Genomic DNA, 23576 nt, shown 5'->3' with positions numbered 1-23576 from the left:
TGCTCAAACTCCTTTCTAAATTAAGACATGAAATTTAAATTATTTTTCAAGCTCAAAACAATTCATAGAATTAAGCAATGCAAATACTCAACTTGGGTTTAGGTTAATGTAAACATGAATGACAATTCAAGAACTCAAATCATGGGAATCATCACAATAGAATTAAGTATACAGAGAACTCAATAAAAGATTACATAACTAACTCAAAACTCAATTTAACGGGACTGAAACTCAAGATTGAACTCTATAATTACAAAATTGAGATGTAGGGCACAAGGTCAATGCTATTAATGACCATACATACCTAGAAGATTGTTGTTCTAAGCAAAACAAGAAGAACTTAGTTGAAATGCTTGAACCCTAACTTTTCTCCTCTCTAATCCTTTCTCTCTAATATTCTAAGTGTTAATAAGGGCTAAACGCATGTTGGGTACCAATAAGGGACATAAATTAGTCTTAAAATTTTAAGGTTTTGGTTCGGAAAAGGTTGGAAAAGATGATTTGACCCCACATTAAAACTACCTTGAGTCTCCTACGAGTCCTTCTATGGTCCTTAGAACCTTTTACAGGGAGTAGAAGACCAATCATAGGAATTGTGGTCATAATTTAGGACTTACTGGAATTTGACAGGTTGGGGTCTATGAGCCCTTCTACGGTTCGTAGACCCTAAGACGGGTCATACAAACTACTCATGGGATCTCATTGGGGGATTTGGGGTTTGAAGTTTATAGACCCTCCTACGTGTCATAGAGTCCCACATGGGTCAAAAATCCTATCGTAGGACTTAGGTATAGTTTCCATTAGCTATTGGAATGGGGTCAGTGGGTTAATGTGTCCCTCCTATGAGTCATAGACCTTTTGATGGGTCATGAAATATAACTCATGGGAAAGGTGTCGAAGTTTCCTTCTAAGGCTTCTTCTATGGATGCTTCTTACGATCCATAGAAACTTCTATAAGCCGTAGAAGCCTCTCGAAGAAGAGTCTCAGCGATTAAAATATTTACCAATATTTGGAGGGTTCTGCAAGTCCCTCCTACAGTCCATAGAAATTTCTACGAGTCATAGGTTGGCATTTCTACAAGCCCACTGGTGGGTATCTTAATTCTTTCCTCAAGGATTTTTTGATTGATTTATGTTAGAATATTTTGCGTTGGAATAATATCTCCCCCTTGGGATCATTCATCCTCGAATGATGACCAAGCTAAGAATTTACACAAGGCACAATTGAAATGCAAGAATTCTGACTCAACTCATGAACAAATATTTTGAGAAGGCACTAAATCTGAGATTGAGATAAAAATATTACCTACAACATCAACACTAGGAGGAAAAATAGATGAGGAGACTTGGCTTTCTGTCATGACCCGACCTAGGACCTAGTTGCCACACGATGAGTAAAATCTTGAAGGACTCCAACCAAGACTCTTAACATAATATCATGAGCATACATAAGGAAATTAAGCTGTAAAGCTAAATCAATATATGGAAGCAAAATCCCAAATAGAACATAAGTTTCAAAAATAGAAAAATGATGACATAGATTCCTTTCTATCTAACATGTCTCCAATACTAGATTGGAACGTATGAAAATCTCCTAGCTCACCCAATAGAAAACATAGAAGTAATGAAGTACAACTGTCAAATGTTAAATAAATGTCATGTCCTTGAACTGTGAGGACTTACCAACAAGAAGCTAATAGTAAACTCTAGCCACGAGTGGAAGGAGGATGAACATGATCGTCGATCCCTACATTATGATACAATGTAGGGAAGAAGTATGTGTTAGTAAATGGAATACACTTAAGTAGGTAAGAAGATGCATGAACAATAAACATAGAACATAATCAATATGAATCATGGGATGCAAGAACAATATCTTTAAAACATGAGCAAAGTCATGAAAACATTAAAGCATTTATCTCATTGATCAATACATCAAAACAATCTCATAATCATTATAAGAACTCATAACTCAACTGAAACTATGTGGGATAGGACCTTTAACCTACATATATGACAATAGGAGCTAATACATGGAATTTGATGACTCTTACATCGAGACAGGGGAGGCTACCTTGCTAGGGAATACTTCATAAGTAACTTTTTCAACTAGGCTTTGTGAATACACCAGATTTTCCATAGTGGCATATGTAAACCTATGCGGGCAACAAATATTGGGACTAAAGGTTGCTACTAGGATTCCCTAGGGTAACTAGCTGCATTACCGTATTGAACCTCACCTAAAATTCCTCTCGGTGCATAGTCGATATCCCAACGAAACTCATAAATCATTATCATAAACATCATAGGAAAACATGATAGCCAATATCAGTCCATCTTTATAAAACATCATAAGAATAACTTATCCAACATCATCATAGTAAAAACATAGGATTAGCTCATGTATCATATAACTCATGCAATGTGGTTGTAGGCCTTCAATCATTACATATCTTTTATCATAAATCATCTTGAGGGACTTAACTTTCTCTATCTTTAACTTGCTTGAAACATCATAGAATCATCATTCATAACTTTTTTTCATAAATCACCTTTAATTCATAGTATAAATTATTCAAAGAATATAAGTTTAAAATCATGATCGTATCTCATAAATCATACTTGAAACTAGTATATAACATTGGTCATTAAAATTCAACTTGAAATCATGCAATATGAGGTGAATTATGCATAATTAGACTAATAGGATTAAAAAATATAAAAATTGAGAAGACCCAATGGAAATCATGCAATTAGGACTTTTAATTGAAGAAATTATAAGAGAATTGAGAAGAAATCTTTGGGATTCCATGGGTGAAAGGTACCCATGGATGAATTTCCACATACCTTGATATTGATGAGCACTAAATTAAAAAGAATTAAATCTTGACCTTGAAGAAGTGTTTCGATTTTCTTGAGGAGAAGAAGACCTTGAGATAAAGCATAGGAGAGAAGGTATTGATAATTTTGGGAATTATGGAGAGAATTGGAGTATTATAAGACTTTAGGGTTGTTAATAAGTACAAATATAGTCCCCAAAACCATTCACATTCATTAATGAAAGCATAGGGAATAACCAAAATACCATTCTTTAAAACTAGATTCGGAACCCAAAATAGAGTCTCATAATGGACCGTTATGGGTACTAAGGTCTATGGTCTCCTCTGTGGCGATGGATATGGGATTTTGAAGAAAATCACTCGTAAGACTACCCACCACGAGATCCCCATGGCCCGTTATGGACACCACATCCCGTGGTTGTCCTCCGTGGTGGTTCACTTGGACTACAAGTCTTGGGGGGTTGCAGGGATGATTTCAGAACTTCCTCCACAATGAACTTCATAGTCTTTCGGGATATTAAGGTCCGTGAATCATACGCGTGGTATAGGGTCAGCAGGAGGGGTTCACCACGGATTCCATTATGAACATTGGTCTGTATTACGGTTCATGGTGAACTCTCGTGGTGAACACCTCAGGAAACTATTTGGCTAGGCATAGAGCATAGTAGGATTTACAGCCCATGGTTCTATTTATGCCCCATAGTGGGTCGCATGAAGACCACCTGGTGCCAAAAGTTGCACTTTTCTGGAATTTTATCTTTTGTTCCTTATTTTTTGTCTTTCCAACTTCCAAGGTCGTACACTTTCATATTTTCTTTATCTTCCAATGTAGCCTCTTCAAAAAACATATTTTTCCATGAAACCTTTACATAAGCAACCTCGTTTGTTCTTAAATTGAGAACTTGACAATCAAGAATTTGAACAGAAATCTCCTCATAGGACAAGCTATATTTCACACCAATGTTTTCTGCAGGAATAATTATGAAGGATCTCCCAAGTACTTCTTAAGCATAGAAATGTGAAATATTGGATGAAGGAATGATAACTCTAATGGTAGATCTAACCAATAAGCTACATTACCCACCCTATTAATAATGTACTAAGGGCTAATGTAACAGGGACTAGGTTTTTCTTTCTTCCCAAACATTATAACACCCTTCATGGGTGAATCTTTCAAATATACCCAATCATTCACCTCAAACTCTAAGTCTCTTCTCTGAACATTAGTGTGGGACTTTTGATGACTTTTTATGGCTTTCAACTTCTCTTGATTGATCTTCATATTTTCCATAGCTTAATGGACCAAGTCTGACCTTATTAATTCAGCTTCACCAACCTCGAACGAATCAATTGGTGACCTACATCTTCTTTAATACAGAACATCATAAGGATCCATCTGAATACTTGAGTGAAAATTATTGTTATATGCAACCTCAATAAGAGGCAAATGATCATCCCAATTACTTTTGAAATCAATGACTCAAGTACTCAACATGTCGTCAAGACTCGGAATCGTATGCTCTGCTTGACCATATTTGTGATGATGAAAACGGTACTAAGATTTACCTTTTATCATGCCCCAAAAACACACCTTGGATGTTGCCAACACTTAAAAATAATTGATGTGAACCACTTGTCCTGACTAACTTATTCAGCAAAAGAATTTAACTCATTAATAAACTTAGATAGGCACAATGAAGCATGCAACTCAATACTCTTTAGAATAAATCATGAAACTCAAATATATAAAATGTATAAGACTTAACTCAATATTTCAAAACATACTCAGGGAAATAAACTGATAACTGTCTACTAGTCTATGAATCCTCTAGAATACAAACTCTAAAATAGGTACTGGGACAGGCCCACGAGTACCTCAAACTTTATATTAATAATTGAAAGGTAAAGACTCTAGATATCCTCTGAATGCAAAGAGGCATCACCAAAAGTTTAGTAGAATGATCTTCAATTGTGCGCTGGTTGAGGATCTTTATCACCTGTATCTGCATCATAAAATGATTCAAGTCGAATTACATTAGTACATGGAATGTATGAGTATATAAAAATGGAAAGAGGAAACTTACTCAGGATACTCAACTCAAGAACTCAACTACAAAAACAACTCATTTGAAATGTAATAAGAGACAATGCTTTAAAATATATTAATGCGACTCTGTGCATAAAATATAATAATTTAATTTGTGGGAGTTTATATAACAAACAACCATCAATTACGAGTTACGTGATGATACAACAAACTGTTATCATTGCCACAACTATGCAATACCTTGCCAAGAAAGGGGCACAAACTCATCTCTGATAAAAAAAACTCCTTTTTGGGGACAATAAGAAGTCACCCAAATGAACTGTACGATCCTCTCCTGTTTGTTATGTAGTTTATGGAGTTCAATTTATTCTATACTCTTGACCAAATTGGTGCTCAATACTACTTTAAAAATATAATTTATTATGATCATAACTCAAATGAATGTATTTACTCAATTAGATCATTTAATCTCTTCGACTAAGCTGAAAACTCAACTCCTCTCAACTCATATCTTCTATTTAAAATAGCCATAAAAAAACTCAATGAATGTATTTAAAAGAAATATATGACTTCTCAACTCAATCTTAAAATAGGTGTTTAAAAACATGCTCACATAATTTATACTCAATAATTCTCATGCTCAAAATAATGACTCAGAGACTTCTCAACATATGCTAAAAATGATACATAAAAGACTTCTCAAAGTCATCTCATGCTCAAAATGATAAATGAAAGGATTTTCAAAATCAACTCAGGCTCAAGCTATTTTTCAATTAAATGATGAAAATAATTACTCATTTTTTAACTCAAATAGTGCATAAAATAATCAATGAAAAATTAAACTAGGGTTCATATGAGTGCAACTATGAATCCCAAATCTGATAACTCAACTCAAGAAACTCAGCAAGGTATATTTGAATATACAAAAGAACACAATGGAATTTTTATAGAAAACTCAAGAATTCACATTATTAGAATTAAAAACTCAGTCTTGAAACTCAACTTGACTATATAGAGATATAGGGAACGAGGACAAACTTATTCCAACATTATGATAGCCTTACATATCTAGAACAAAGATTTGCTAAGCAAAAATTGAAAATTAAGCTTGAAATTGTTGAACCCTAGTTTCTCTTCTTCTCTTTAGTTCTTGTTCTCAAAGTTTTTGGGTGGTTAATGAGGGAAAAATCCCACTGGGTACTGATAAGAGATGAAATTTTATTCCAAAACATACTTGGGTTAAGTTTGGGAAAGGTGGACTAAAAGATCGAAATGTCCCTAATTAAAATAAATATCGGGGAAAAAAACTCCTAGGTCCACGATGCAAAACTGGTCCCCAAATCCACTTTTCTAAATTTTTATTCTCTGCGAAGCAGACATATCGTGGAATCTACTGTCTCAAAATTTATTCGGAGAAAAAAATCCCTTAAAGGTTCGCGTCGCAAACCTAGATCCTAGTTTCAGTTTTCACAAATTTAATCTTGGTTCTCGTAATAATATAAGTTAAAATGGTATGGAGTGTTACATCCTTTGACCCAAACAACTATGAAATGACTTCCAAAGTTGAGTAAATGAATTGAGTATGTCTATCTAGGATAATAGACGAAGGAACTCCATGAATTTGGAATATCTCATGAATATACAATCTAGTATAATCCTAAGTGGAATCTATAGTTTAAAAGGAAAAAAGTGGGTTGATTAGGTCATCCTATCCACAATCACCCAAAGTAATCTATGTTGTCTACAAGATTATAGTAAGCATGAAATAAAGTTCATTAATCATCTTCCATTTCCACTCTAGTAACTCTATATTCTGCGGTACACCACAAGATCTTTGATGCTCAACCTTGACTTGTTGACAATTCAGGTGCTTAGAAACAAAGTCTACTATATCTCTTTCCATACCGTTACACCAATAGACTTCTCTCTAGTCATGGTACATCTTGGTAGAACCTGGATGGATCGAACATATGGAGATATGGGCCTCTTCCATGATTCTATCTTAGAGAACATCAATTTTTGGAACACATAATCTACTTTGGTACTTCAACACCCTATCTCCCCCTTTGGCAAAATACATCTGTTTTTTTATTATGAACATCTTCCTTTAACTGAAGTAGAATAGGGTCTTGGTATTTTTTTCCTTCACTTCCACAACTAGTGAAGAATCAACCCTCTTCTGAATTAATGACACCACCTTCATTTGATTCCACAAGATGAACTCCAAAACGTGCAAGTCTATGCACTTTCTTAGCTAACTCCTTCCTTTGCTGGTTTTCAAGAGAAACCTTAGCTTGGCTAACTACTCTATGTAAGACTTAACTAACATCAAAAAATAACTCAGATAGGCTTACAAATGATTAAAGTAATACTTCTCAAAAAAGTCTAAAATACTCTGATTAGAATAAGCTTGTTTAAAACATAAACCCTTAAAACAAAATTGAAATAAACTTCACACGCTGTCTATATCTGTGAAGCCTCTAATTGACTTTAAATATGTACAAAGAAAGGCCCTCAACTACCTCAAAAGACTAATAAATAAATGACTAAAGAGTTCATCCAAATGCAACTAGATCTCACTAAATGCTGGGTGACAAGTGATCTTCAATGATGTGCCTATTGAGGATATCTAACACTTGTATCTGCATCAGGAGATGATGTAGTATCTATAAACATTAGTACATGGAATGTACGGTATGTAAAATAACTGAAAAGAAGCATACTCAAAGAATACACAACATAATGAATACTATAATAACTCAACTCAATAAATCATGCAGCTATAGGAGTAAGACAAAGCTTTACAAAATATAAATAAGTTAATGCAACTGAGAATAAAAATAATATTTACTCTTTAGGGAGTTTCTCTAAACGACAATCATCACTATAAGCATCGTCATGATACAATGAACTTCTTTCATTAGCACAATCTTCCAACACCTTGCCATGGTAAAAGATTCAAACCATATCATGAATATAATAAAAGTACGTATCAGAGAATAAAGTGAGTAATCGCCCAAACCAGTGACACGATCCTATCCTATGATGGCTACGTAATTTATGGGGTTTGAGTTATCTAAGCTCCTAACCAAGTCGGTGCTCAATACTACTCCCAAACTATATAATTATGCTCATATACTCATGTGAGGGAAAATACTCAAAATATAACTCATTTAGTCTCATTAGAATTTACTCAGTTTAACTTAACTCTCCTTAAGCTCACTACATTCTCCTCAAAATAGTTATACTTTTCAAACTTAGTAATTGTATGGAATATAGATTTTTCTTTGTCAAATCAATCTCAAAATGAATACGTAATACTCTAACTCATTAGACTTGATCATACTCAAAATTAGTGAATCAAAAACATCACAACTAAAGTAATATGTTATGCTAAAACTCCTTTCTCAATTAATGTATGAAATTTAAATTATTCTTCAAACTCAAAATAATGCATAGAATTAAGCAATGGAAATACTCAACTAGGGTTTATGTTAATGTAAAAATGAACTGCAATTCTAGAACTCAAATCATTGGAATCATCACAATAGAATTAAGTATATAGAGAACTTAATAAAAGACTATATAACTAACTCAAAACTCAATTTAACGAGATTGAAACTCAAGATTGAACTCTTTAATTATTGAATTGAAATATAGGGCGAGAGTAAGAACTCAATCCAATGCTATGAATATCCTTACCTATATGGAATATCTTTCTTCTAATAGACACTTGAAGAACTTGGTTGAAACACTCGAACCCTAGCTTTTCTCCTCTCTAATCCTTGCTATTAAATATTTAAAGTTTTAAGAGGGCTAAGTGCACATAGGATATAGATAAGGGACTAAAATAAGTATCAAAATGTTAGGGTTTTGGTTTCGTGAAGGTGAGAAAAGATTATTTTATCCCTTTTTAAAACTGCCTCAAGTCGCCTACGAGTTGTTGTACGGACCGTAGAACTTTCTACGGGCCCTAGAAGACCAATCATAGGAACTGGGGTCAGAATTTTGGACTTACTAGAATTTGACAACTTGGGGTCTTATAGCCCTTCTACGGGGCGTAGACTATAAATTAGGTCATACAAACTACTCACGGGATCTCACTTGGGATTTGGCTTCTACGAACCCTCCTATGGGTCATAGAACTCCACTCTGGTCATAAAATGATGTCGTAGGGCTTAGGTACAATTTCCAATGGCTATTGGAATTGTGTCATTGGGTCTATGTGTCCCTCTTATGGTTCATAGACCCTTTGACGGGTCATGGAATATTGTCTTGGGAAATGTCTCTTACTGTCCTTCTAAGGTCTCTTCTGTGAACACTTTCTATGGTCTGTTGAAACTTCTATGGACCATACAAGCCTCTCGTAGAAGAGTATCAATGATTAAAAATTTTATTAAGTGTTGGAGGGTTCTACAAGTCCCTCATAAGTTAGAGATTTCTATGAGCCATTGGTTGGTACTAGTAGAAGCCCATAATTGAAGAAATCAATTCTTTTATCAGGTATTTTTGGACTAATTTAAGTTAGAAAATTTGTAGGAGTTACAATTAGTTTCTTTTCTCACCTTTTGTAATTCTAAACCCTATTTCATGACCCAAGATAGACCCTAGACGTGAAATGATGAATAGGATCATGAAAGACCCTAAACAAGCCTCTTAGAATAGCATGACATGAGATAACATGATAATCAAGAGTAAACTTAAATGAGGAAGATAAGTCTTCAAAATAGAATTCTAGACAAAAAGAATCTAAACATAACATCTCAAATAAATGAAATTCATATTAGTCTAGTCTGACAAGCCTCTACGAACATAGATGGGGGAATAAGATAAGCCCTAGCTCACCTAATACTTCTTAAAATGAAATGACTCAAAATATAAAAAATGACATAAGTGGTTACATCCTTGAAGCATGAGGATTTGCCAATCAATGTACACCCTTGAAGCATGAGGATTTACCAACATAGTGAGAACCTTTGAAAATATCCTTATACATAAGACATGGCCAATGCAAATTGGTAAGGAATTCATAAGTGAATCGTAACATAATTTGAGTCATCAAGATTTGTAATAGATACCATTAATAGACATTAACCATGGGAGCTATATCATGGAGTCCGGTATATTTCCCTCACCGAAAATTAATTTTCCTATTTGCCAAGGTAAATATCATAAACATCACCTAAGTGGATCCACTAAGATATAAGGAATCATAACTCAACTAATGTATGACCCTTTCTCCTACGGTGGCACGTAATTATGGGACTAGAGGATTGCTTCAAGACACCCAACCTATACTAACTAAAGAGGATCCATCCCAAAGTCCGCTTGGTGCTAGGTAATGCTCGCAATAGAATATCATGCATAAACAAGAACATATCATAATATTAGAGAATTTTAAAAACTAGTAATACAAAATTCATCATAACATACTTAAATCATAAGAAAAACTCCTTTAAACATATCATGATCTCATAACATATTCATAAAAGATACTTATCTAAATCATGTTAATCATGATAAGATTTTTTTATAACATTCATATTGATACTTCACCTAGAAGCATCCTTGGATAATAGTTCATGAAAATCATAATGCACGCATGACATTAAAATTGCATATAATCCTAAAATAGGCGTAACGCATGATTTTATGTAAGATTAATCAAAAACATATAATTAAGATCAAATTATACATATTAAATTAATGAGATTGAATAAAAAAAGAATTGAATGAACGAAACGCAAGATCATCAAACCCTACAAATTTGTATTTTAAAAAAGTAGGAAAAACTTTGGGACTCCATGGATGGAAGAGGATACATGGATACAATTCCGACATGCCTAACTGAAATCTAGATTCAAACTTGAGAGGATACTTGAATTCTTTGAAACCCTAGCTTGGAGAGGATGATGACCCTTGGAGAGAAACATTTTAGTGTCTTAGAGAAATTTAGAAAAATAGGAGAGACTGGTAGAAGTTTGAAGGGTTTTTGTAGATATGGGTCATCAAAATTAGTCCAAAATGACATAATTTAGGGTTCAAAAGAATGGGTAAAGACAAAAATAATCCTTGATTAATTCTATCAGAAATGCCATACAGACGGGGCCTATGATTGGTAAGACTTTTTATGATCAGTCAGAAGTATATGTAAAAACCATGTTCGAAAATCAAGAGTTACTGGAATTGACCCTTCGAACCTATGACCCTTGTCCACAGATCATTAAACCCTCTCGTTCTACACAACTCAAAAAACCTTTGAACCTAACACTACGAGTCATCCTACAACCTATTAAATTTACTGAGGTCCATAGGAATGCTTGTGGAACACAACTTTAGCTATTAGAAATTCTCATTTCCTCAGAACCTTCCTACGATCTCCATCTACAAATAATAGAACCTTATACGGTGCGTAGTCTCTAATTCTAACCTAAGCCAAAACATAACCAATTCTTCCCAACATGAGTACCCAACCTATGAGACTTTCCTACAAACCATAATGCTTCCTACCACATATATTCATCTTATAAAAAGCTGCAGCAATAGACTTTAATTTCTACAATATTTCTTCCTTGTTCCAACTTTCCAACTTGCGCGGTGTTACAATATCTTCCCCTTAGGAAACATCTTTCTCGAATGTGACTCAAGCTAGTATGAATAGAGTAGGGAAAGAGATCTAAAAATCCAACTTGACTGCAAAACACATCAAAATGCATTAAGAACCCAAGGAGTAATACACCCCAACCTAAAACTTTACTTTAAAACCGAAATCATGAACATCCATACATATGGAAACATGAGAATAACTGACACGTATGAATCCAAAAGAGTAAACTCGAGGAACTAATACCTTAAGCTATACTAAAGCGGGGGGAAAGAGATGATGATAAAAGGACATTATATCGTCTTTGGCCTCCCATTTAGCACCCTCAACTAATTGATTCATTAAAAGAACTTTGAGGGAAGCAACTTCCTTATTTCTATATTCCAATACTTGACAATCTAGAATCTCGATCAGATCCTCTTCATAAGATACGATTTCTTTCACACCAATACTCTCCAACAATACAATAAAAGTGGGATCACCAATACACTTCTTCAATTAGAAGACACAAAACACCGGATGCACTGATGCCAATTTCTAAGGCAAATCCAACTCATAAGACACCATAACGAAATGCCTCATATTCTGATTTAGACATTCCTAATGGGGACTAAGCTTCCCTTTATTACATAAAATCATCACACCCTTCATAGGTGAGATTTTCAAGTAAATCCAATCATTAACCTCAAACTCAAGCTCTCCTATCCTCACATCCGAATAGGATTTATGATGTCTTTGGGTAGTCCTCCACCTTTCTCTAACGAATCAAACATTTTTCATAGATTCACAAACTAAATTTTGCCCTATCAAGGCAACCTCGCCAACATAACACCATCCAATAGGAGATCTACACCTCTTGCCATAGACATCTTCGAATGGAGCTGTGTGAATGCTCGAATAATAAATGTTATTATTGGCAAACTCAATTAATGGAAAATGGTTATCTCAATTACCTTTGAAGTCGCTAACACAAGCTCTCAATATATCCTCAAATTCTAAATAGTCCGCTCAATTTGACCATTACTCTGTGGTTGAAAAGTTATACTAAGCTTAACTTGAGTACCAAGATCCTTTTGAAATGATCTCAAAATTTGAGATGTAAAATGAGTACCTCTATATAAAACTATAGACAATGGAACATTATGCAACTTAACCAACTCTCGAATGTAAAGCCTAGCATAATTGTTGACTGAATTAAAAGTCTTAACGGGAATGAAATTCGCTGAATTAGTCATTTGATCCACAACAACCCAAATTAAATCATGTTTCCCACGAGTACAAGGGAAAATAGTGAGGAAGTCCATATTCAAATATTCCTAATTCCACAGAGGAATCTCAATGTTTTAAGACAAAACTCTTAGTTTTGATGCTCAACCTTCACTTTTGACAATTTAGACACTTAGCCACAAAATCTACAATATTCTTCTTTATTTCATTCAACTAATAAACTTACTTGAAATCATGAAACATTATGGTGGATCCCAAGTGAAGAGAATACAACAAAAGATGAGCATCAGACAATATCATTTCCCTTAAGCCATCAACATTGGAAACACAAAATTGACCTTTATAACCATATATACCACCTCCTCCTTAGGAGAAAGCCTCAATGACATTCTTGTAAACCATTTTATTCTATTCAACTAAAGCCAGATCACTATCTTGTTTTGACTTCACATACAACACATTTTCACAACACCACCACCCTATTTGAAATCAAGTAAACAAATACTCAAATGTGTTAATCTATTCATATCACAAACTAAATCCTTCTTCTCAACCTCAATATGGAAAACACTATCCATGGATAACCTACTAAGACCATCGACAACTCTATTTGCCATTCCTGACTTATAAAGAACACTCATGTCATAATTTTTCAACAACTCAAGTCATCTCCTTTGGCGAAGGTTCAAGTCCTTTTTCTTGAACATATTTTGAAAACTCTTATGATTGGTGAATATATCTACATGAACACCATAGATATAGTGTATCTAAATTTTCAAAGGAAACCCCATTAACTCTAAGTCCAATTCATGAGTCGGGTAGTTGTTCTCATATACTGTAAGTTGCCTAGAAGCATAGGCTATCACCTTAACATTTTTTGTCAACACACAAACATGACCAATTCTCAAGGTATCATAGTTCACAACAAAACCATCAGATCCTTCTAATAAAGTCAACAAAAGGTTAGAAGTATGTTAAATTTTCAAATATTGGAAATTCATCTTACATGCTTCAGACCAGTATAATTTTACCTTCTTTTGAGTCAACATATTCAAAGGCTAAGCAATGGAAGAAAATACTTCCACAAACTGTCTATAATAACTAGTTATGTAGCATCCTCTTTGGGAGGATTCCACTTACGAAGCAAAAGATAGCTTTTTTTATAATCTCAAATTGTCAACACATTTAAAACAAAACTTGTTTTGAAATTCTATTTCCAATTTAACACCATTGCGGGTCCATAAAATATACAAAACTCAAACTAGTAATTATTACAAAACTATTATCTTCCTTTGTGCATAATGACAAGTCAAAGTATAAACCCAGCACATGGCATGACTTGAATTAAAAGCACACTCTAAAAATAGCAAAACTAGTCACCCTGTTCAAGTTACAAGCATATAGTTTTGTTATCACAAGCCTTCAAAATTTCATACATAAATGCCCATGTATCATGAACAAGTCCCCCAAAATATTCATAAAAACTAGATGCATATAAAGATGTGATCTTCACAAGGGCTCCAAGAAGTCTATGTAAATGGCCATTTTCATACCTCATCCCGCACATTACCTATGATAGAAAATAACTATCGCTAAGCATAAAGCTTAGTACTGTAAAAACTTTGGCTTGGAGCCATTAAATTTTTCAATTCCCTTGTTCTTCGCAGGTGGCTCAATAAGGTAAAAAAAGCCCAAGTGAACAAGCATATAAAGTATCGAATACAAACCTTGAATTGTATCAAAATATCAATATCAATATTCGAAGGCTCAAGTATCAAGAAACTTATAATTCAATTTCGCCCAATATGTACGTCATGCCTTTACACTAAGAACAATCAGTATCAAGATGGACCGAAGCCCCGAAATCAAGAAGGGTCTCACCCAATAAGAAGAGAATCAAGAACCTGTTGAAAGTGGCTTTCCACTCGTACTCGAGAATGAAAGAAACCCCATCGTCAAGATGAAATGTAAATCGAAATTCAAAATAGGTAAGATCCGAATTGAGGGACATGCCAATATCGATGATAATTCACCGTAACAATAAGGACAAAGTTCCAAAAAGAATGCAAAATGATCAAGCAATTCGTACAGGTGGGCGATTTAGCGAAAGTTTTGTAATACTTAAGATAATGGTCATACCATAATACAAGACAAGGAGTAAGGAAAAAACCTATAAAAATACTTCAAATTTTAGAAAAATAAAATATTTCAAGTTCAAGTTTATACAAAAATCTTGGCATTTTAGCATACAACAGGTTCTACCACAACTCGAGGAGCTCAATTCCTCTCTGCCATAGACCAACCAAAATCCACTTTGTCAAACAATTCCTCTTAGCTTATATAAGAACATATAAACCTTAAATACACAATAAAATATCTAACTAATTTTAAGACTCTCATCATATAGAAACTAAACATGAAATTAATAAAAATTAGCCCAAACTATTCAAATCGGAATTCTGAACAACATACTGTCTTGTATTGTTTCTCAGTTTCAAAGAGGTAAATGGGGGAAGTAGGCTTTGTGACCTCAATGAAAGTTATATAAATGTGTCTTAGGGTCGCATAAAATTTTGAATCACCCCTACAGAAAATTATGTACAAAAAGATATGCCAAAAATACCAACAGCTGTCCATGTAGGATTTCCAAAATAAAATTTGGGCAGCACCTCCCCTATACTTCATTACCCTTTTTCGAGAAGATAAAAGTAAAATTGGGTTTTAGAGCCTAAATGAAAGTTATATCCCTCTGAAATAGATTTCAAAAATATCTTAAATCACTTGAAATGAAGCTTTACACAAGGAGTTATACTAATATTACCAACAGCCTTCCCATCCAAAAATGGGTTTGTTAACAAGAAAAAGAACCTCCTCACTACCCCAACTATAAATTTTATGTTGTTAAAAACCTCCACTTAGTTGAGGAAAACCTTAGATAATTAATTTACAGAATGAAATCAGAGGACTTACCTTGCTTTAAGCCAAATCCATGGTTGCCTCTCTCTTTTCTCTACGTTTCTCTTTTCTTTTCTCTCACTTTCTAATTGTAAAAGATAACTTATGATGGATTAGTCATCAATACATGTATATATACCCTATGGCATGTGGCATCCCCTAAGGGTGACACGTGTCCAGCCCCTAGGAGTGCCACCTTGTGCCATTCCTCCAACCCTAGGCTGCCACGTGGTAGGGTGGGGTCCACCTTAAGTATGTTTATCACTTACTTACCCTAAGTAGGTGCATCACCTATTTTCTTATTTAAAAGGTTTGAAATCTCATTTCACCTTATGAACCTATATAGTCCTTGCTACTTAAGCTCGACGTGTACTCAAGTAAGTTTGTTGTGTAAGGCATCAAAGTAGGTAGCTTACACAAGTAGGTTGATTACCACGACTCCTTACTTGGCCTCTAACTCCTTCCAAATCCCTCTAGACCTATTTCTAACTGTCACTACTCATGTAGAACTTCACACATAACGTGGATCACCTGACAATCTTTTAGTAGAAAACATTAAAAGAAAATTGGGTTATTACAAGTTAGACCCACGAAACTCCAAACATCTGAAGGAGAAAGAGGTCTAGACCAATTCTTAACCACCTTGGTCTTATTAGGATCAACTCTAATACCATCACCTGAGACAATATGGTCAAGGAATTCTACCAACCTCAACCAAAACTCACACTTGCTAAAATTAGCTAATAACTGACGATTCTTGAGAGCTTGGAAGATAATGCTCAAATGATCGACAAGCTCATCCTCACTCAAAGAATAGATCAAAATATCATACTGGAACACAATGGCGAATATATCCAAATATTTCTTGTACACCTTATTCATCAAAACGATTAGGGAATTCGTTTGTCCGCAAGACATAACAAAAAATTCAAAATGATCATCTCGAGCTCTAAAATACTTCTTCAAAATATCATATTCTCTCACTCTAAGTTGTTGATGACCCAATCAAAGATCAACCATAGAGAAGTAACTACCAACTTAAAGTGGATCGAACAAGTCATCAATCCTTGGGATGGATACTTATTCTTTATGGTGATCTTATACAATTATCGGTAATTAATACACATACGGAGGAAACCATCCTTCTTTCATACAAAGATAATTGGAGCACCCTAAGGAGAGATACTCGAACTAATGAAACTCATATTTGAAAGGTCCTTTAACTGATACTTCAACTCCTTGAGTTTTAGAGAGGCTATTCTACAAGGAGGGATAGAGATAGAAAGAGAGGAATACAAGAAAGATCATCAGGAAACACTTTAGAAAATTCTTTCACAAAAGAAATTGATTCAACAGTAGGGGTTAAAAATTTGTATCCCTAACCTATACTATATGATGAATTAAACCTTTGAAAATAATATTTTGAGCTTTAAAGCATGAGATAAGCTTACCCTTGACCATGGAATTACTACCTTTCCAATCTAAGATTGGTTTATTCAGATATTGAAACTTAACCACTTGGGTTCTATAATAAATAAAGACATAACATGCATAAATTTAATCCATACCAAGAATAACATCAAACTCAATCATATCAATCTCTAAAAGATCAACTAAGGAGATTTTGTGAAAAACTAAGACCGAGAAACTTCTATAGATCCATTTAGCTAAAATCAAATCACCAATAGGAGTATAGACTGAGAAAGGCTCTAATAAGATTTCCGGACTAATGTCACACCCCGGGAGGGTACCCTAGACGTGACCGGCACTTGAAAACCATTTCTGACCTTCAAACGAACCACCTAATTCAGTCACCTCATCATTCAATCATACTCACCCAAAGGAGGGGTCAATCATAGCATACTATTCACATTTCAGGGCCGAAGTCCAAACATATTCAACTCCAACAAACAAGTAAACTAGGAGTCCTTAAAATAACAGTCCAACCTTCCCACACTCTAGTCTATGAAGCCTCTATCAAAGTCTAGATGGTGCCAATGACAAGCCCATGGCTACCAATAATCCAAAATAAGAGGAAATGACAACAAAATTGTACAACAAAGCTTGATATCCTCCGGAAAACTAAAAGGACTCACCAACTAGCTAGGAATATATCTGGATCTTCAACGGAGCACCGGTTGATGACCCCTGGTACCTGTCTCTACATTATGAAATGATGCAGGCCAAATGGCATCAGTACATGGAATGTACGGGTATGTAAAATGGCCGGATGAAACAAACATCAAAAAGACATCAACATCAACTCAGCACCTCAACTCATACATATATATATAAATATAAGACAACTCACTCAAGTGTCCTAAGTCTAACAAGAATAGTTTAGATGGGACTAACTCATAAACCACTCAACTCAACAGACTCAGAGCACTATTAAGACCTAAATGGGAGTTTCTCTTAACCGACAACCATCACCTATGAGCCGGTGATAATACAACAATCAAACTTTGTTGCCACGTCCGTCCATACCTTGCCAGGGCCTGAACGCCTCCCTAATCATGGATACCATCGATTAGTCAAGTCCTGTCATTTTAGGACAATAAAAATAGGAAACATTCGACTTTAACGGTTCAATCCCAAGGGAAGCATCTAACTTTAACGGTTCCATCCCTACCTACATTAGCGGCGTAGTTTCTGGGGTTCGAGTATGGACTATACTCTCACCCGCTTTGATGCTCGATACGCCTCCCATGACTCCATGCTCATAAAACCCCTCTAATTATCTCAAACAAGCCATCACGGCTAGTTTCATGTGGTACATTGCCACCTCATCAACTCGGTTCTCATTTCAACTCAATTAAGTCATAATGGCAAGTCTCATTTAGGACCTTGTCCACTCGTCAATTCCATCCTCAAATCAACTCAATCAAGCCTCATTTAGATAAAAATTTATGACATCTCCTCAAGATTCAGCACAACTCTATGACTTCAACTCAACAATTCAAGTAAAATAGCACATTTAAGGGAATTGACTTAAGCAACATAATCACATGGTTAAAGAGATCAACAAGACATAACAACAAGTCATCTACATCAACTCATACTAACATGAAGGATTTTAGGGACTTCTTATCTCAACAACATCAACACATGTAGCATCAAATAAATAGGAGACAAAGTTCATACAAGCATAAACCATACCAAGAAACTCTATTTTCATGAACATCAAACCTCAAAGCAAGAATAGGGCACATGGGTGGACTCAACCCATGTTTTAGATAGACTTACATACCTTAGGGAAGACTTGAAGAAAACCTTGGTGTTGGGTCTTCAATGGAGGACTCAAATCTTGAAGCTCTTGGAACTCTTTTTGTTAGAAATAAAGAAGAAGAAGAAGAAGAAGAAGAAGAGAGAGAGAGAAACTCCTAGGGCTTTTTAAAGAGAGAGTGGGGGCTGAAGAAATGATCCCAAAATAGTCTAGGGTGATACATATATAATTTGGGGTAATTTCCAAATTGCCCCTTCTCAAAGTTCAGAAAAATAGGCAAAAATGCACCTGGCGCAATAGTGGCGCATTGCTCCATTGCAGCGCCAGGCCAATTACGCCTAAAACCTGTACACCTCACAGTGGTGCGCCGCACCAAAGAACAAACTACTAAGGCATTTTTCTGGCAAGATAGTGGCACGTCGCGCCCTTACAGCGCCAAGGCCATTGTTTTGAGTTCTGGGAATTTGGCCTGAAAAACCCTGCACAACTTTTAGTGGCGCATCGCGCCAGGGTCCAAACTACTGAGGTATGTTCCTGGCGCGATAGTGGCGCATCGCGCCCTTACAGCACTAAGGCTATTTCCCCATCAGTTGCAACCCAGGCCAAAAAAGAAATTCCTGCCATGCTAGTTCATCTTAGGATCGTCATATCTTTTGACTCCGAACTCCAAAATGTACATTCTTGGTGGCGTTGGAAAGAAAACTCGACGACCTTTAATTTTATAGGTCGTGGGCCACCCAGATTGACGTCCTTCAAAATATAGGGTCGCTAAAAGTCGACCCTTATACGAACTCAGCCTAAACTTAGCCACGACGTATCTTTTGGACTTAGCTAGGTCCTAGGGGTCCTCAATGACCCCACATCACCTCCAACATTCTTTAATTTCTCAGGGACTCATCTTAACTCAAGCACATACATTGAAATAAATATGATGGGCCCCACACGTGTACAAGGAAGGCCTGAATCTTAGGGGAAAATTTTTGAGGTGTGTTACATTATCTCCCCCTTGGAATCATTCGTCCTCGAATGACGAGAAATCAAGAATAGAATCGGGGTGCAAATCACAATCAAAACTCAGTCATTCAATTAGTCAATTTCTCAATTAATTATCAATCAAGACTCAAAATGCATAATTGAATTCAATGCCAAGGAAAGGGACATTACCTTCGATATCCTCCTCGGCAGGCAAGAATAGATGTGGATATTTAGATTTCATGTCTTTCTCCACTTCCCATGTTGCTTCCTCAACAAATTGGTTTCTCCACAGGACTTTGACTGAGGTAACTTCTTTGTTCCTCAGTTTGCAAATTTGGCGATCAAGAATTTGGATAGGAACCTCTTCATAGGATAAATTATCCTTAATTCCAATGCTATCAATAGGGACTACCAACGAGGGATCGCCCTAGCACTTTTTCAACATAAAAATGTGGAATACCGGATGAATAAAGGCTTGCTCTGAAGGCAACTCCAACTCATAAGCAGCACTCCCAATCTGCCTCAAGATCTGGTAAGGACCAATATATCGAGGACTAAGCTTCCCCTTCTTTCCAAACCTTATGACACCCTTCATGGGTAACACATTCAAATATAAGCAATCATCTACCTCAAACTCTAAGTCTCTCCTCCTCACATCGATGTAAGATTTTTGGCGTCTTTGGGATGTCTTTAGCCTCTCCCAAATATCTCGCACCTTCTCCATGGCTTGGTGAACAAGGTCAAGCCCAATCAACTTGGCTTCACCAACTTCAAACCCCCCAATGAGAGATCTACACCTCCTCATATACAAAGCTTCATAAGGAGCTATTTGAATGCTTGCATGATAGCTATTGTGGTATGAAAACTCTATGAGAGGTAAGTAATCATCCCAATTTCCCTTGAAGTCAAGAACACATGCCCTTAACATATCTTCCAATGTCTGGATGGTGCACTCTGCTTGGCCATCTGTCTGGGGATGGAAGGTTGTACTCAAGTTCACCCTCGAATCTAATCCCTTCTGAAAGGATTTCCAAAATTGGGAAGTTAATTGAGCTCCTCTATCTGAGATGATAGACAAAGGGACCCCATGCAATCTGACGACCTCCTGTATATACAACTTTGCATAATCTTCTGCGGTATCAGTAGTATTAACCGCCAAAAAGTGAGCTGATTTCGTCATTCTATCCACGATCACCCAAATGGAATCATATTGCTTTCGGGACTTTGGCAAGCTTGTAATAAAGTCCATGTTGATCAGCTCCCACTTCCATTTTGGAATTTCTATGTTTTGGGCTAAACCACATGACCTTTGATGCTCAACCTTCACCTGCTGACAATTCGGGCATTTGGAAATGAATTCCACAATATCTCTCTTCATCCCACTCCACCAATAGATGTCCCTCAAGCCATGGTACATTTTTGTAGAGCCCAAATGAATAGAGTATCTAGAACTATGCGCTTCGGCCATAATCCTTTCTCGAACATCATCGACATATGGCACACACAATCTATTTTGGTACCGCTATACACCATCTCCCCCTTTGGTGAAAACCATCACCCCTTGTTTGTGAATAACTTCCTTCAACCGGAGGAGGATGGGATACTAATCTTGTTTCTCCTTTACCTCTGCTACAAGTGAGGACGTAGCCCCATCTCGAACGTTTACTCCACCTTCATTGTTCTCTTTGAGTTGAACTCCCAATCGGGCTAACGTATGTACTTTCTTCGCCAATTCCCTTCATCCCTCCTCCACTTGGGCAGTTCTACCCATTGACAACCTGCTAAGAGTATCAGCAACAACATTAGCTTTACCTGGATGGTAGAGGATGCTCATGTCGTAGTCCTTTAGTAACTCAAGCCATCTCCTTTGCCTCAGGTTGAGATCCCTCTGGCTGAAGACATATTGCAAGCTCTTGTGATCGGTGAATACCTCGACATGTATACCATACAAGTAGTGGTGCCAGATTTTAAGTGCGAATACCACAGCTGCCAGCTCAAGGTCATGAGTTGGGTAATTTTGCTCATGAACCTTAAGTTGTCTTGAAGCATAGGCTATCACCTTCCCCCTTTGCATCAACGCACAACCCAAGCCAATGCTGGATGCGTCGCAGTAGACCAGAAAGCCCTCTATTCCATCAGGCAGAGTTAAGACATGAGCAGTGGTTAGCTTGGTCTTCAATTTCTGAAAACTCTCCTCACAAGCATCGGACCACTGGAACTTAGTCTTCTTTTGAGTCATCTTAGCCCTCTACAAACCTCCGATAATAGCCAGCCAAACCCAAGAAGGTCTTTATATCTGTTGGGGATGTAGGTCTAGGCCAATTCTTCACAGCCTCAATCTTCTGGGCGTCAACCTGAATACCATCTCCAGATACAATGTGGCCTAAGAAGGCCACTGATGCAAGCCAAAATTCACATTTAGAGAACTTTGCATACAAAACCTGGTCCCTCAAAGTTTGCAAGACGACTCTAAGATGATGGGCATGCTCCTCCTCATTCTTGGAGTAAACCAGAATATCATCTATGAATATTATCACAAAGATATCGAGATATGGTTTGAATACTCGGTTCATGAGATCCATAAAAGCGGTGGGGGCATTAGTCAACCCAAAGGACATGACCAAAAATTCGAGGTGGCTATAACGAGTTCTAAAAGCAGTCTTCAGAATATCACATTCCCTTACCTTCAACTGATGGTAGCCGGATCTCAAGTCTGTCTATCTTTGAGAAACACGTGGCACCTTGAAGTTGGTTAAATAAATCATCTATTCTAGGGAGAGGGTATTTGTTCTTTATGGTGACCTTGTTTAGCTGCCTGTAATTGATACATATTCTAAGGGACCCATCTTTATTTCGAACAAATAGGACCAGAGCTCTCCATGGTGAGACACTCGGCCTAATAAATCCCTTATCTAATAAGTCTTTCAACTGCTCCTTCAACTCTCTCAGCTCAGCTGGGGCCATTCTATATGGAGGAATTGAGATAGGCTGGGTATCAGGAAGAATGTCAATCCCAAAGTCAATCTCCCTATCTGGAGGGACTCCAGGCAGATCTTCAGGAAAGACATCCGGAAACTCGTTGACAAACGGAACCAACTAAAGGGATGGAGACTCAATGCTGTCATCTTTCACTCAGACAATATGATAAACACACCCTTTTGAGATTAGCTTCCTGGCCCTAAGGTATGAAATAAACTTACCCTTAGGCGCAACAGGACTACCCTTCCACTCTATGATAGCATTATTCAGGAATTTGAATGTGACAATCTGAGTTCTACAATCAATAGAGGCATAACAGACATAGAGCCAGTCCATGCCAAAGATCACATTAAAAGCAACCATGTCCAACTCAACTAGGTTGGCCAAGGTATCCCTGTGATAAATAGACACAGTGCAATCTCTATAAACTCTCTCAACTAAGACAGAATCACCGACAGGAGTGGCCACACTAAAAGGCTCAAGAAGACATTCAGGAATAGTATTGAATTTACTAGCCACATAAGGAGTCACAAAAGATAGGGTGGCACCCAGATCCATTAATACATAACAATCAAAAGAAGAGACTCGAATCATACCTGTCACGACGTTTGGAGATTTTTCTTGATCTTGGCGACTACCCATAGCATATAAATGGTTGGTACCTCCGCTGATGCCTGAAGTAGTGCCCCTCTGATTACCTCTAGCCGGCGGTGCAGTGGCAGA

The sequence above is a fragment of the Solanum dulcamara genome, chromosome 2, assembly GCF_947179165.1.
Source record: "Solanum dulcamara chromosome 2, daSolDulc1.2, whole genome shotgun sequence".
Classification (NCBI taxonomy): Eukaryota; Viridiplantae; Streptophyta; class Magnoliopsida; order Solanales; family Solanaceae; genus Solanum; species Solanum dulcamara.
This window is presented reverse-complemented; position numbering follows the sequence as displayed.